Source organism: Anomaloglossus baeobatrachus, unplaced genomic scaffold (assembly GCF_048569485.1).
Source record: "Anomaloglossus baeobatrachus isolate aAnoBae1 unplaced genomic scaffold, aAnoBae1.hap1 Scaffold_2776, whole genome shotgun sequence".
Taxonomy (NCBI): domain Eukaryota; kingdom Metazoa; phylum Chordata; class Amphibia; order Anura; family Aromobatidae; genus Anomaloglossus; species Anomaloglossus baeobatrachus.
Genome location: NW_027442262.1, coordinates 106,118 through 121,046, shown reverse-complemented (window position 1 = coordinate 121,046; position 14,929 = coordinate 106,118). Strand labels below are relative to the sequence as shown.

General features: G+C 45.4%; 7 non-coding genes across 7 annotated transcripts; all 7 read right to left on the bottom strand.

The window, feature by feature from the left end:
- Positions 1-4,830: 4,830 nt before the first annotated feature.
- LOC142265833 (U2 spliceosomal RNA) lies at positions 4,831-5,021 on the bottom strand. Its single transcript, XR_012732057.1, has one exon. It is a non-coding gene; the product is annotated as a U2 spliceosomal RNA (small nuclear RNA).
- A 1,387-nt stretch (positions 5,022-6,408) lies between these two features.
- Positions 6,409-6,599, bottom strand: LOC142265832 (U2 spliceosomal RNA). The gene has a single exon (XR_012732056.1). It is a non-coding gene; the product is annotated as a U2 spliceosomal RNA (small nuclear RNA).
- Positions 6,600-7,986: 1,387 nt separating this feature from the next.
- Positions 7,987-8,177, bottom strand: LOC142265831 (U2 spliceosomal RNA). The gene has a single exon (XR_012732055.1). It is a non-coding gene; the product is annotated as a U2 spliceosomal RNA (small nuclear RNA).
- Positions 8,178-9,564: 1,387 nt separating this feature from the next.
- On the bottom strand, positions 9,565-9,755 carry LOC142265830 (U2 spliceosomal RNA). Its single transcript, XR_012732054.1, has one exon. It is a non-coding gene; the product is annotated as a U2 spliceosomal RNA (small nuclear RNA).
- A 1,387-nt stretch (positions 9,756-11,142) lies between these two features.
- Positions 11,143-11,333, bottom strand: LOC142265829 (U2 spliceosomal RNA). Its single transcript, XR_012732053.1, has one exon. It is a non-coding gene; the product is annotated as a U2 spliceosomal RNA (small nuclear RNA).
- A 1,387-nt stretch (positions 11,334-12,720) lies between these two features.
- On the bottom strand, positions 12,721-12,911 carry LOC142265827 (U2 spliceosomal RNA). The gene has a single exon (XR_012732051.1). It is a non-coding gene; the product is annotated as a U2 spliceosomal RNA (small nuclear RNA).
- Positions 12,912-14,298: 1,387 nt separating this feature from the next.
- Positions 14,299-14,489, bottom strand: LOC142265826 (U2 spliceosomal RNA). The gene has a single exon (XR_012732050.1). It is a non-coding gene; the product is annotated as a U2 spliceosomal RNA (small nuclear RNA).
- Between the last annotated feature and the right edge of the window lie 440 nt (positions 14,490-14,929).

Genomic DNA, 14,929 nt, shown 5'->3' with positions numbered 1-14,929 from the left:
TTAAATTTAAGTTTTCCCACACACTCCTTCCCGGTATACCGCACACTTGATTTATATGAATTATATTCTCTATCACTTTTTTCAATCTAGTTGCACATATTTTTGCCAGTATTTTGTAATCACAATTTAAAAGAGTGATAGGTCTCCAATTTTTTAGACTAGATTTGTCTCCTATTTTATGTATGAGGGAAACCTCACCCCTCCTCCATGAGGTGGGGAGAATTTTTGTTCTAAAAACCTCACTAAAAACAGAAAACAAATCCTCTTGTAAAATGTCATAAAAGGTGGAATAAAACTCTATAGGTATGCCATCGGGTCCCGGTACTTTACCAGCCTTAAAACTCCCCACCGCGTCTGATACCTCTTCCTCACTCAGGTCCTGTATTAAAAATTCTTGTGAAACAGGGTCAAGACTGATGGAAATATCATCTAAAATACTTTCTGTAAAACAATTATCAATACTTTTTGTGTTAAAAAGCTCAGAATAATACTCATACACTTTGGCTAAAATCCCCTCTATATTTTGTTCACCTTCCATAGAGTTGATAAAAACCCGCTTTTCCACCATACATTTAAAAAAATACCTCGAACAAGTTTCATTATTTTCAATATGTTTAACCTTAGCATGAAAAATAAGCTCTTTCCCTTTTTGTTCTAGTGTGTGGTGGATTTCATTTTTTAGGTCACTAATATCTTTCTCCACATCCATATCATTATTTCTTAATTTATATAAGGTTTGTAACCTGGTAGTAAGTTGGGTATAAAATTCTCTCTTTTCCTTTACCTTCTGTGCTCCTGCCTTAATAAAAAAATCTTTTATATTTTTTTTCATTTTTTCCCACCACCTGCTGATGGGAATACGAGGGTCTCTTATTCTCTTAAAATATAAATAGAAATTAGTAAAATCAGTTAAAATTTGAGGGTCTTCTAAAAGGGAGATATTTAACTTCCAAGAACCTTTCCCTTTTTTAAAAAGATCATCATGTTTTACATGAAAGGATAATAATTTATGGTCAGAAAATGCATTAGTTAGAAGCTCACATTTAAAAGGCAGCACGGACTTTGAGCAGAAAATAAAATCAATCCTGGAGCTACAGTTAACATTACTCCATGTTACCCAGTCCTGCAATGGTAAATCTCTATTACATTCCTTAAAAACATCGTTTAATCTAAAATCCAGCACAATGTTTCTAAGCATAAAAGAAGTTTTATCATAATTTCTGCTTGTTGCGCTGGAAATTCTTTTCTCACCACCAAGAATGCAATTAAAATCACCTGCTAAGACCATCGGGGTAGAGTCATTAAGAAATAAGGGTAACATATCTAACATTTCAGCTCTTTCTTGCTTGTCTGCGGATCCATAAAAATTTAAAAATTGCCATTTGTAACCATCAATAATAGCTTGAACTAATAAAATTCTGCCAGGTAAAATCTCTTGAACAGAATCAATAAACGCATTCCCCCTAAAAAGAATGGCGACCCCTGCTGACTTGGACCCATTTGACCCCGACCACACTGAGGGTCCATACGTCCAATCTTTCTGATACTCATGGTAATTTAAACTGTGTGATATAGAACACTCTTGTAAAAAGAATACAGTTGCAGTCAGAGTAGTAAGAAAATCAAACAACGCCACTCTTTTTGCCTGTGTTTTAAGCCCTCTCACATTTAGAGACACACCCTTAACCCCTGCCATAAGAGAAAAGAAGAAGGATAATTAAATATTTCTAAACTCTTACCTCAGCTGGTTCAGACGTCTCCTTCAGAGTAGGATAGATCGTCGGAGATGACCGTTTGCAAGGAGTCCGTATCTGAGGACTCCCCATTGGTTAACGTCTCAGGCTGCACACCTCCCGGGACAGACTGAGTTCTCATACTAGTAATTTGCATCTGGTCAGCTGACCCGTCTCCCTGCTCCAGACACTCCATCCCATCTCCTTTAAGGGAATAGTCAGGGAGAGTCTCATCGAGCACACGCGCCTCGGGTGTAATCAGCACATTGACCGGGGTCTCCGGGATCACGGAGGCAGCCACCCCAGTCCCCATCTCCATTTCTGAAGAGGGTAGGGTAACTCCCTCCTGCTGACACGCCATTGGGTTCCCACCATCATCCGGAGGGTCCGGAGGGGGTACTACCTCAGGTTCCCTCTGAGACCCCTGCAACTTACGTCTCTTTGGTCCAGAAGTCTGGCATCTGGGAGTCATCCCGGGAGTACACGAAGACGAGGATTGGCCTTTGGCAGATACTTCTGGCCTCTCTACGGAGGCCGCCTCCGGCCTTCTGCCCTGCCGTTCCCTCCTTTCCTTCGCCATTTCATCCGACACGGGGACGCCTTCTGCAGCCTGAGTTTGTTTGCTTGGCTCATCTCCGTCTCTCTCTCCATCCTCCCTTCCCACAGGCCTGTCCGAACCAGCCGAGGGTTGGTCAGGGGCCGAGGGCTTCTCCACTCGTGATTTTCCCCAGACATTCCTGTAGGGACATTTGAAAAAAGAGTGAGTGTTTGACATACAATTAGTACATATGCTTCCTTTTGGACATTTATCAGTCTTATGATCTTTACCTCCACAAGAAACACAAGTCACATCACAATCAGAATGTCCATATTTTTTACATTTACGACAAAAGGGAGGCATACCATTAAAAAAAAGGTCGCCATTCGTATTACCTATTTTAAAACGGGCTGGAGGTAAACGTATACCTCCTGCTACCGTAGGGTCCTTAATACAAGTGACAACATACCTCCATTTACTACTCCATATGCCACATTCATTCATTACCTTCCCTTGACACACCACCTTGGAAAAAAAATTATTAAGGAATGAAGTAATCTCAGTCTCAGTCACATAAGGAGAGTAAATTTTAACAATAAGAATCTTTACATCGTCAATTTTGTGTTCTACAATAGTTATACCTTTAAGGGATGGTTTCTTTTGGAAAATCACATCCGGATCCTTAGTTTTAGTACAGAAATCTCGGTGGATACCCTCTCCTGTAAAGGTAATATCGAACACACCTCGTCGAGGGTAGTCCTGGATGGCCAAGATTTCCTGTTTACGCACTGAGAAGGTGCGTTCAAGCACCTCTCCCACGACATATCTTAGGCCACGACCATCACTCCCTCCTTTATCGAAGTATACCCGTACCGTATGCTTTAGGCGAGCATAGGTGGGAATATCGCCAGGATCCGCATCCATGGCAACGGGGGATTTTCCGCAACAAAATACTCACTGGAAAATCCAAAGATAATCCAGCTGAGCGATCGCAACTCGTTGTCTGGGGACTAAGCCCACCTCCCAAAAGCAGCAGAGGATTGGATCCCACTACAAGAGTGGGACCCGCACCTAAGGCCAAAAGGCGGGGTACCCCAGACACCTAATGTGCTACAACCAGATGCTAGCAGGATTACCAACACCAGATCGCAGCCAAAAGGCCGAGAAGCGATAACCAGAATTGGTTTGGGCCTCGAGTGGCACCCTGGCCTATGCCGGACACATCTTAGGGAGAGAGAGCGAGAGGGAGACAAACCCACGCCTACACAAGACATTTTGTCACCCAAGCCAACCCTTGAAAAGGCTGCTTTGCAGAGCAAAAACAAGAAGAATGGTGCGTTTTGCAGCCGCCGCCCACTGCAATGAATCTGAATAACTCCTCCTTTAGGGCGCAAGCAACTCCCCTCCCCCTTGCAGTCTTTCCAATTCACGATACAAAAAGACGGACAGGACAGGTTGCCTGACTTTCCGTCACTGCCACCCTTTGCCATCCTTACCCGTAGAAAGCCCTTTCATCATCCCCAAACCCTAATCTTTTCCCTTTCCTTCCCAGCCCCCAAACCCTGCCCTCTGTACCTTTCTCACCACCCGCTTCCCTTCTCCTGTCATCCCCCTACCACCCGGGAAAAAAAGAGATTGCCCCCTCCTTCCACTAGCCCACCCTCCCACCCAAAGAACAACTTCTTCTGCGCAGCTTGTTTTCTAGGCAGCAGCGCTATTGTGATGTCATCGGGGGGCATTGTGACAAGCCGCCAGTGTTCCGTCTCTTCATGTTGTGCACAGTTCAAACGGAAAATACATCAACAGGCAGACTACAGAAAAGCTTACTATCAAAGGTTAGAGGGGGGCTTTCTCAGAGGGCTTTTTACAGTTTTTCTATTCCCAATTAGCCGTTTAAGTGTACTTATTGAAAGTAGTAATTCTTTCATAGGCCGCCCTTTCTTAGTATTTGACGTTCCTTATATTGCGGTATGAGGCTTCGCAGTAGGTTGCAAACATTCATCACCCATGACTGTCCCCAATTGAGCTCAGAAGCTCAATGTCTATCATGACCTCTCTTTTAGAATGTCCAAGAGCAAGCAAACTATTCCTCCAGGAGAGGGCGCCAACAGACTACTAAAGAGATCATCATTACTCAAAGAAAACCCCAAAAACCAATGCATGATAGGAATAAACAGGTAACTTTCTTTGGAGTGGAAGCGGAGAGATCGCACCAGATGCCAATTCTAGATCTTATCACACCTGTGGTCACTGCAGCAGCAGGTGAATCCACTTTGTCCAAAAGGGATCTATTCCATTCAATTGCAAATGATCTAGATAAGACAGAGAACTGCAGCACGGGGACATAGCCGAGTTGGTCAGGTTGAGTGGTGATGAGTTTGCTATTTGGATGAATAAAGAAAGTCAAAAGTGTGAAAGATAAAAAACAAAAGGAGGAAGTGTGAAAAGTGAATGGGCCAAATTGAGGTGCATATGAAGACGTATGCTTTCTTCCAATTCATTAAATCGGGCTAATATGAATCAGGTGAATTGAGTTCTGCTTTTGGAAACTGGGTTAAGAAGGGGTGCACCGTTCCTGGAGGTACTGCAATACCAGGTCAATGCGTGGAGTGGACAGAGCAAGCTCTTTTTCCATCTCCCTGTTCTAAAAATCCATTTAATATATGGTCCCCAGATAGGGGACGTATCAGATATTAAACTGATAAGAACAGATACTACACTTGATCTTAGCCAAAAGGCCGAGAAGCGATAACCAGAATTGGTTTGGGCCTCGAGTGGCACCCTGGCCTATGCCGGACACATCTTAGGGAGAGAGAGCGAGAGGGAGACAAACCCACGCCTACACAAGACATTTTGTCACCCAAGCCAACCCTTGAAAAGGCTGCTTTGCAGAGCAAAAACAAGAAGAATGGTGCGTTTTGCAGCCGCCGCCCACTGCAATGAATCTGAATAACTCCTCCTTTAGGGCGCAAGCAACTCCCCTCCCCCTTGCAGTCTTTCCAATTCACGATACAAAAAGACGGACAGGACAGGTTGCCTGACTTTCCGTCACTGCCACCCTTTGCCATCCTTACCCGTAGAAAGCCCTTTCATCATCCCCAAACCCTAATCTTTTCCCTTTCCTTCCCAGCCCCCAAACCCTGCCCTCTGTACCTTTCTCACCACCCGCTTCCCTTCTCCTGTCATCCCCCTACCACCCGGGAAAAAAAGAGATTGCCCCCTCCTTCCACTAGCCCACCCTCCCACCCAAAGAACAACTTCTTCTGCGCAGCTTGTTTTCTAGGCAGCAGCGCTATTGTGATGTCATCGGGGGGCATTGTGACAAGCCGCCAGTGTTCCGTCTCTTCATGTTGTGCACAGTTCAAACGGAAAATACATCAACAGGCAGACTACAGAAAAGCTTACTATCAAAGGTTAGAGGGGGGCTTTCTCAGAGGGCTTTTTACAGTTTTTCTATTCCCAATTAGCCGTTTAAGTGTACTTATTGAAAGTAGTAATTCTTTCATAGGCCGCCCTTTCTTAGTATTTGACGTTCCTTATATTGCGGTATGAGGCTTCGCAGTAGGTTGCAAACATTCATCACCCATGACTGTCCCCAATTGAGCTCAGAAGCTCAATGTCTATCATGACCTCTCTTTTAGAATGTCCAAGAGCAAGCAAACTATTCCTCCAGGAGAGGGCGCCAACAGACTACTAAAGAGATCATCATTACTCAAAGAAAACCCCAAAAACCAATGCATGATAGGAATAAACAGGTAACTTTCTTTGGAGTGGAAGCGGAGAGATCGCACCAGATGCCAATTCTAGATCTTATCACACCTGTGGTCACTGCAGCAGCAGGTGAATCCACTTTGTCCAAAAGGGATCTATTCCATTCAATTGCAAATGATCTAGATAAGACAGAGAACTGCAGCACGGGGACATAGCCGAGTTGGTCAGGTTGAGTGGTGATGAGTTTGCTATTTGGATGAATAAAGAAAGTCAAAAGTGTGAAAGATAAAAAACAAAAGGAGGAAGTGTGAAAAGTGAATGGGCCAAATTGAGGTGCATATGAAGACGTATGCTTTCTTCCAATTCATTAAATCGGGCTAATATGAATCAGGTGAATTGAGTTCTGCTTTTGGAAACTGGGTTAAGAAGGGGTGCACCGTTCCTGGAGGTACTGCAATACCAGGTCAATGCGTGGAGTGGACAGAGCAAGCTCTTTTTCCATCTCCCTGTTCTAAAAATCCATTTAATATATGGTCCCCAGATAGGGGACGTATCAGATATTAAACTGATAAGAACAGATACTACACTTGATCTTAGCCAAAAGGCCGAGAAGCGATAACCAGAATTGGTTTGGGCCTCGAGTGGCACCCTGGCCTATGCCGGACACATCTTAGGGAGAGAGAGCGAGAGGGAGACAAACCCACGCCTACACAAGACATTTTGTCACCCAAGCCAACCCTTGAAAAGGCTGCTTTGCAGAGCAAAAACAAGAAGAATGGTGCGTTTTGCAGCCGCCGCCCACTGCAATGAATCTGAATAACTCCTCCTTTAGGGCGCAAGCAACTCCCCTCCCCCTTGCAGTCTTTCCAATTCACGATACAAAAAGACGGACAGGACAGGTTGCCTGACTTTCCGTCACTGCCACCCTTTGCCATCCTTACCCGTAGAAAGCCCTTTCATCATCCCCAAACCCTAATCTTTTCCCTTTCCTTCCCAGCCCCCAAACCCTGCCCTCTGTACCTTTCTCACCACCCGCTTCCCTTCTCCTGTCATCCCCCTACCACCCGGGAAAAAAAGAGATTGCCCCCTCCTTCCACTAGCCCACCCTCCCACCCAAAGAACAACTTCTTCTGCGCAGCTTGTTTTCTAGGCAGCAGCGCTATTGTGATGTCATCGGGGGGCATTGTGACAAGCCGCCAGTGTTCCGTCTCTTCATGTTGTGCACAGTTCAAACGGAAAATACATCAACAGGCAGACTACAGAAAAGCTTACTATCAAAGGTTAGAGGGGGGCTTTCTCAGAGGGCTTTTTACAGTTTTTCTATTCCCAATTAGCCGTTTAAGTGTACTTATTGAAAGTAGTAATTCTTTCATAGGCCGCCCTTTCTTAGTATTTGACGTTCCTTATATTGCGGTATGAGGCTTCGCAGTAGGTTGCAAACATTCATCACCCATGACTGTCCCCAATTGAGCTCAGAAGCTCAATGTCTATCATGACCTCTCTTTTAGAATGTCCAAGAGCAAGCAAACTATTCCTCCAGGAGAGGGCGCCAACAGACTACTAAAGAGATCATCATTACTCAAAGAAAACCCCAAAAACCAATGCATGATAGGAATAAACAGGTAACTTTCTTTGGAGTGGAAGCGGAGAGATCGCACCAGATGCCAATTCTAGATCTTATCACACCTGTGGTCACTGCAGCAGCAGGTGAATCCACTTTGTCCAAAAGGGATCTATTCCATTCAATTGCAAATGATCTAGATAAGACAGAGAACTGCAGCACGGGGACATAGCCGAGTTGGTCAGGTTGAGTGGTGATGAGTTTGCTATTTGGATGAATAAAGAAAGTCAAAAGTGTGAAAGATAAAAAACAAAAGGAGGAAGTGTGAAAAGTGAATGGGCCAAATTGAGGTGCATATGAAGACGTATGCTTTCTTCCAATTCATTAAATCGGGCTAATATGAATCAGGTGAATTGAGTTCTGCTTTTGGAAACTGGGTTAAGAAGGGGTGCACCGTTCCTGGAGGTACTGCAATACCAGGTCAATGCGTGGAGTGGACAGAGCAAGCTCTTTTTCCATCTCCCTGTTCTAAAAATCCATTTAATATATGGTCCCCAGATAGGGGACGTATCAGATATTAAACTGATAAGAACAGATACTACACTTGATCTTAGCCAAAAGGCCGAGAAGCGATAACCAGAATTGGTTTGGGCCTCGAGTGGCACCCTGGCCTATGCCGGACACATCTTAGGGAGAGAGAGCGAGAGGGAGACAAACCCACGCCTACACAAGACATTTTGTCACCCAAGCCAACCCTTGAAAAGGCTGCTTTGCAGAGCAAAAACAAGAAGAATGGTGCGTTTTGCAGCCGCCGCCCACTGCAATGAATCTGAATAACTCCTCCTTTAGGGCGCAAGCAACTCCCCTCCCCCTTGCAGTCTTTCCAATTCACGATACAAAAAGACGGACAGGACAGGTTGCCTGACTTTCCGTCACTGCCACCCTTTGCCATCCTTACCCGTAGAAAGCCCTTTCATCATCCCCAAACCCTAATCTTTTCCCTTTCCTTCCCAGCCCCCAAACCCTGCCCTCTGTACCTTTCTCACCACCCGCTTCCCTTCTCCTGTCATCCCCCTACCACCCGGGAAAAAAAGAGATTGCCCCCTCCTTCCACTAGCCCACCCTCCCACCCAAAGAACAACTTCTTCTGCGCAGCTTGTTTTCTAGGCAGCAGCGCTATTGTGATGTCATCGGGGGGCATTGTGACAAGCCGCCAGTGTTCCGTCTCTTCATGTTGTGCACAGTTCAAACGGAAAATACATCAACAGGCAGACTACAGAAAAGCTTACTATCAAAGGTTAGAGGGGGGCTTTCTCAGAGGGCTTTTTACAGTTTTTCTATTCCCAATTAGCCGTTTAAGTGTACTTATTGAAAGTAGTAATTCTTTCATAGGCCGCCCTTTCTTAGTATTTGACGTTCCTTATATTGCGGTATGAGGCTTCGCAGTAGGTTGCAAACATTCATCACCCATGACTGTCCCCAATTGAGCTCAGAAGCTCAATGTCTATCATGACCTCTCTTTTAGAATGTCCAAGAGCAAGCAAACTATTCCTCCAGGAGAGGGCGCCAACAGACTACTAAAGAGATCATCATTACTCAAAGAAAACCCCAAAAACCAATGCATGATAGGAATAAACAGGTAACTTTCTTTGGAGTGGAAGCGGAGAGATCGCACCAGATGCCAATTCTAGATCTTATCACACCTGTGGTCACTGCAGCAGCAGGTGAATCCACTTTGTCCAAAAGGGATCTATTCCATTCAATTGCAAATGATCTAGATAAGACAGAGAACTGCAGCACGGGGACATAGCCGAGTTGGTCAGGTTGAGTGGTGATGAGTTTGCTATTTGGATGAATAAAGAAAGTCAAAAGTGTGAAAGATAAAAAACAAAAGGAGGAAGTGTGAAAAGTGAATGGGCCAAATTGAGGTGCATATGAAGACGTATGCTTTCTTCCAATTCATTAAATCGGGCTAATATGAATCAGGTGAATTGAGTTCTGCTTTTGGAAACTGGGTTAAGAAGGGGTGCACCGTTCCTGGAGGTACTGCAATACCAGGTCAATGCGTGGAGTGGACAGAGCAAGCTCTTTTTCCATCTCCCTGTTCTAAAAATCCATTTAATATATGGTCCCCAGATAGGGGACGTATCAGATATTAAACTGATAAGAACAGATACTACACTTGATCTTAGCCAAAAGGCCGAGAAGCGATAACCAGAATTGGTTTGGGCCTCGAGTGGCACCCTGGCCTATGCCGGACACATCTTAGGGAGAGAGAGCGAGAGGGAGACAAACCCACGCCTACACAAGACATTTTGTCACCCAAGCCAACCCTTGAAAAGGCTGCTTTGCAGAGCAAAAACAAGAAGAATGGTGCGTTTTGCAGCCGCCGCCCACTGCAATGAATCTGAATAACTCCTCCTTTAGGGCGCAAGCAACTCCCCTCCCCCTTGCAGTCTTTCCAATTCACGATACAAAAAGACGGACAGGACAGGTTGCCTGACTTTCCGTCACTGCCACCCTTTGCCATCCTTACCCGTAGAAAGCCCTTTCATCATCCCCAAACCCTAATCTTTTCCCTTTCCTTCCCAGCCCCCAAACCCTGCCCTCTGTACCTTTCTCACCACCCGCTTCCCTTCTCCTGTCATCCCCCTACCACCCGGGAAAAAAAGAGATTGCCCCCTCCTTCCACTAGCCCACCCTCCCACCCAAAGAACAACTTCTTCTGCGCAGCTTGTTTTCTAGGCAGCAGCGCTATTGTGATGTCATCGGGGGGCATTGTGACAAGCCGCCAGTGTTCCGTCTCTTCATGTTGTGCACAGTTCAAACGGAAAATACATCAACAGGCAGACTACAGAAAAGCTTACTATCAAAGGTTAGAGGGGGGCTTTCTCAGAGGGCTTTTTACAGTTTTTCTATTCCCAATTAGCCGTTTAAGTGTACTTATTGAAAGTAGTAATTCTTTCATAGGCCGCCCTTTCTTAGTATTTGACGTTCCTTATATTGCGGTATGAGGCTTCGCAGTAGGTTGCAAACATTCATCACCCATGACTGTCCCCAATTGAGCTCAGAAGCTCAATGTCTATCATGACCTCTCTTTTAGAATGTCCAAGAGCAAGCAAACTATTCCTCCAGGAGAGGGCGCCAACAGACTACTAAAGAGATCATCATTACTCAAAGAAAACCCCAAAAACCAATGCATGATAGGAATAAACAGGTAACTTTCTTTGGAGTGGAAGCGGAGAGATCGCACCAGATGCCAATTCTAGATCTTATCACACCTGTGGTCACTGCAGCAGCAGGTGAATCCACTTTGTCCAAAAGGGATCTATTCCATTCAATTGCAAATGATCTAGATAAGACAGAGAACTGCAGCACGGGGACATAGCCGAGTTGGTCAGGTTGAGTGGTGATGAGTTTGCTATTTGGATGAATAAAGAAAGTCAAAAGTGTGAAAGATAAAAAACAAAAGGAGGAAGTGTGAAAAGTGAATGGGCCAAATTGAGGTGCATATGAAGACGTATGCTTTCTTCCAATTCATTAAATCGGGCTAATATGAATCAGGTGAATTGAGTTCTGCTTTTGGAAACTGGGTTAAGAAGGGGTGCACCGTTCCTGGAGGTACTGCAATACCAGGTCAATGCGTGGAGTGGACAGAGCAAGCTCTTTTTCCATCTCCCTGTTCTAAAAATCCATTTAATATATGGTCCCCAGATAGGGGACGTATCAGATATTAAACTGATAAGAACAGATACTACACTTGATCTTAGCCAAAAGGCCGAGAAGCGATAACCAGAATTGGTTTGGGCCTCGAGTGGCACCCTGGCCTATGCCGGACACATCTTAGGGAGAGAGAGCGAGAGGGAGACAAACCCACGCCTACACAAGACATTTTGTCACCCAAGCCAACCCTTGAAAAGGCTGCTTTGCAGAGCAAAAACAAGAAGAATGGTGCGTTTTGCAGCCGCCGCCCACTGCAATGAATCTGAATAACTCCTCCTTTAGGGCGCAAGCAACTCCCCTCCCCCTTGCAGTCTTTCCAATTCACGATACAAAAAGACGGACAGGACAGGTTGCCTGACTTTCCGTCACTGCCACCCTTTGCCATCCTTACCCGTAGAAAGCCCTTTCATCATCCCCAAACCCTAATCTTTTCCCTTTCCTTCCCAGCCCCCAAACCCTGCCCTCTGTACCTTTCTCACCACCCGCTTCCCTTCTCCTGTCATCCCCCTACCACCCGGGAAAAAAAGAGATTGCCCCCTCCTTCCACTAGCCCACCCTCCCACCCAAAGAACAACTTCTTCTGCGCAGCTTGTTTTCTAGGCAGCAGCGCTATTGTGATGTCATCGGGGGGCATTGTGACAAGCCGCCAGTGTTCCGTCTCTTCATGTTGTGCACAGTTCAAACGGAAAATACATCAACAGGCAGACTACAGAAAAGCTTACTATCAAAGGTTAGAGGGGGGCTTTCTCAGAGGGCTTTTTACAGTTTTTCTATTCCCAATTAGCCGTTTAAGTGTACTTATTGAAAGTAGTAATTCTTTCATAGGCCGCCCTTTCTTAGTATTTGACGTTCCTTATATTGCGGTATGAGGCTTCGCAGTAGGTTGCAAACATTCATCACCCATGACTGTCCCCAATTGAGCTCAGAAGCTCAATGTCTATCATGACCTCTCTTTTAGAATGTCCAAGAGCAAGCAAACTATTCCTCCAGGAGAGGGCGCCAACAGACTACTAAAGAGATCATCATTACTCAAAGAAAACCCCAAAAACCAATGCATGATAGGAATAAACAGGTAACTTTCTTTGGAGTGGAAGCGGAGAGATCGCACCAGATGCCAATTCTAGATCTTATCACACCTGTGGTCACTGCAGCAGCAGGTGAATCCACTTTGTCCAAAAGGGATCTATTCCATTCAATTGCAAATGATCTAGATAAGACAGAGAACTGCAGCACGGGGACATAGCCGAGTTGGTCAGGTTGAGTGGTGATGAGTTTGCTATTTGGATGAATAAAGAAAGTCAAAAGTGTGAAAGATAAAAAACAAAAGGAGGAAGTGTGAAAAGTGAATGGGCCAAATTGAGGTGCATATGAAGACGTATGCTTTCTTCCAAATCATTAAATCGGGCTAATATGAATCAGGTGAATTGATTTCTGCTTTTGGAAACTGGGTTAAGAAGGGGTGCACCGTTCCTGGAGGTACTGCAATACCAGGTCAATGCGTGGAGTGGACAGAGCAAGCTCTTTTTCCATCTCCCTGTTCTAAAAATCCATTTAATATATGGTCCCCAGATAGGGGACGTATCAGATATTAAACTGATAAGAACAGATACTACACTTGATCTTAGCCAAAAGGCCGAGAAGCGATAACCAGAATTGGTTTGGGCCTCGAGTGGCACCCTGGCCTATGCCGGACACATCTTAGGGAGAGAGAGCGAGAGGGAGACAAACCCACGCCTACACAAGACATTTTGTCACCCAAGCCAACCCTTGAAAAGGCTGCTTTGCAGAGCAAAAACAAGAAGAATGGTGCGTTTTGCAGCCGCCGCCCACTGCAATGAATCTGAATAACTCCTCCTTTAGGGCGCAAGCAACTCCCCTCCCCCTTGCAGTCTTTCCAATTCACGATACAAAAAGACGGACAGGACAGGTTGCCTGACTTTCCGTCACTGCCACCCTTTGCCATCCTTACCCGTAGAAAGCCCTTTCATCATCCCCAAACCCTAATCTTTTCCCTTTCCTTCCCAGCCCCCAAACCCTGCCCTCTGTACCTTTCTCACCACCCGCTTCCCTTCTCCTGTCATCCCCCTACCACCCGGGAAAAAAAGAGATTGCCCCCTCCTTCCACTAGCCCACCCTCCCACCCAAAGAACAACTTCTTCTGCGCAGCTTGTTTTCTAGGCAGCAGCGCTATTGTGATGTCATCGGGGGGCATTGTGACAAGCCGCCAGTGTTCCGTCTCTTCATGTTGTGCACAGTTCAAACGGAAAATACATCAACAGGCAGACTACAGAAAAGCTTACTATCAAAGGTTAGAGGGGGGCTTTCTCAGAGGGCTTTTTACAGTTTTTCTATTCCCAATTAGCCGTTTAAGTGTACTTATTGAAAGTAGTAATTCTTTCATAGGCCGCCCTTTCTTAGTATTTGACGTTCCTTATATTGCGGTATGAGGCTTCGCAGTAGGTTGCAAACATTCATCACCCATGACTGTCCCCAATTGAGCTCAGAAGCTCAATGTCTATCATGACCTCTCTTTTAGAATGTCCAAGAGCAAGCAAACTATTCCTCCAGGAGAGGGCGCCAACAGACTACTAAAGAGATCATCATTACTCAAAGAAAACCCCAAAAACCAATGCATGATAGGAATAAACAGGTAACTTTCTTTGGAGTGGAAGCGGAGAGATCGCACCAGATGCCAATTCTAGATCTTATCACACCTGTGGTCACTGCAGCAGCAGGTGAATCCACTTTGTCCAAAAGGGATCTATTCCATTCAATTGCAAATGATCTAGATAAGACAGAGAACTGCAGCACGGGGACATAGCCGAGTTGGTCAGGTTGAGTGGTGATGAGTTTGCTATTTGGATGAATAAAGAAAGTCAAAAGTGTGAAAGATAAAAAACAAAAGGAGGAAGTGTGAAAAGTGAATGGGCCAAATTGAGGTGCATATGAAGACGTATGCTTTCTTCCAATTCATTAAATCGGGCTAATATGAATCAGGTGAATTGAGTTCTGCTTTTGGAAACTGGGTTAAGAAGGGGTGCACCGTTCCTGGAGGTACTGCAATACCAGGTCAATGCGTGGAGTGGACAGAGCAAGCTCTTTTTCCATCTCCCTGTTCTAAAAATCCATTTAATATATGGTCCCCAGATAGGGGACGTATCAGATATTAAACTGATAAGAACAGATACTACACTTGATCTTAGCCAAAAGGCCGAGAAGCGATAACCAGAATTGGTTTGGGCCTCGAGTGGCACCCTGGCCTATGCCGGACACATCTTAGGGAGAGAGAGCGAGAGGGAGACAAACCCACGCCTACACAAGACATTTTGTCACCCAAGCCAACCCTTGAAAAGGCTGCTTTGCAGAGCAAAAACAAGAAGAATGGTGCGTTTTGCAGCCGCCGCCCACTGCAATGAATCTGAATAACTCCTCCTTTAGGGCGCAAGCAACTCCCCTCCCCCTTGCAGTCTTTCCAATTCACGATACAAAAAGACGGACAGGACAGGTTGCCTGACTTTCCGTCACTGCCACCCTTTGCCATCCTTACCCGTAGAAAGCCCTTTCATCATCCCCAAACCCTAATCTTTTCCCTTTCCTTCCCAGCCCCCAAACCCTGCCCTCTGTACCTTTCTCACCACCCGCTTCCCTTCTCCTGTCATCCCC